Genomic DNA, 1,281 nt, shown 5'->3' with positions numbered 1-1,281 from the left:
ATCTGTGTGGATTTCAGGCTTCTTGCCGTGAAAGAACCCCCACCCCCATCAGTGCATTATTAATTTGGTTTTGCTGTTAAGCAGGAAGTAAATGAAAAACAAAAACCAAAAAAACCCACCTAGAGTTAAAGACTGGACCTCAAATGGCAACACAAGTTGGCAAACCGGAGAGATGAAAACAAAGATGACATTTCAGTGCAAATAACAATGCTGTCACACAGAAGACTTTGCTACAATTCTCCCCTCGTACCAAAGCACCCCTGCATCCCGGAGGTGCTATTTGCCCCATGCTAGGTGTTTAGTTTGCCCTGATCCATGCTGCTCTGCTTGGACCTGGCGTTGGTACCTGTAGCTCAGCTGGGCACAGCAGGGAAACCCACAGCAGGAGCAGGAGGCTGCCCGAACCACTCTCCCCATGCTTGTACACAAAGTGATGCTCATTTTGCACTGAAAAGGCTCTGGACCTATTTTTGCCACTACACAGAGAGGCTTTTTCGCTGCCATGTGCCCCAGGACAGCTCCCTGCCAAAGCTATGCTTTGCTGGGTGGTTTACAATGCCTCAGGGGAACAAAGATCCCTCCAGCGGCATGCGGTCCCGCTGGCCTGTCCTACCTGTGCCCTGGAGCTGCTGTGCTCCCTTTGCTGCCGCCAAGGAAAGGGGTCTGCGGCAGAGCAAGGCAGGCTGGCGGGGGAACGCACGCTCCGTAAGGACCATCGTGTGTGTGGATGTGCCTGCTGCTACAGCCTGTGTTTTACAAGGGTGAGACCCAACCCCTGACCGTGTATCTCCTCTATGCTGCATCAGGGACCATGAGAGGCTGACTGTTGCCTACCGCTGCCCCATTGCTGCAGCTGCACCTTGCTCCCTGGCAACTTGAAAACAGCACTTGGGGACAGCCAAGAAGAGTTTGGGCTGGGCTGGACACGGTGAGGAGAAGCCACAGTCCAAATCTGCTGGCTAACCAAACACACGGTGCAGCCTCAGTCCACGCCAGGTCCACCAGCAGCTTTTGCAGCAGAGAATGGGACACCCTTGAGGGACCCAGCCAACAAAGTCTGGTGCCTGCTCTTCGTTTTTTGCTCTCTGTCTGGCGAGATGGAGGGATAACCCCTCTGGAGTAATCCCAAAGTAAAGGCACACATAGGCAATACCAAATATAGCCCGGCCGGTGATGAAAGCACGCGGAGGTAACTCCAAACTGCCCTTCAAAGGCTGCAGCAACATCTGCCCAGCCCTGCTGGGTAACCTGACCCCAACCCTGACAAAGCCCATAACACAA

The sequence above is a fragment of the Buceros rhinoceros genome, unplaced genomic scaffold (assembly GCF_000710305.1).
Source record: "Buceros rhinoceros silvestris isolate BGI_N320 unplaced genomic scaffold, ASM71030v1 scaffold29478, whole genome shotgun sequence".
NCBI classification, from domain to species: domain Eukaryota; kingdom Metazoa; phylum Chordata; class Aves; order Bucerotiformes; family Bucerotidae; genus Buceros; species Buceros rhinoceros.
This window is presented reverse-complemented; position numbering follows the sequence as displayed.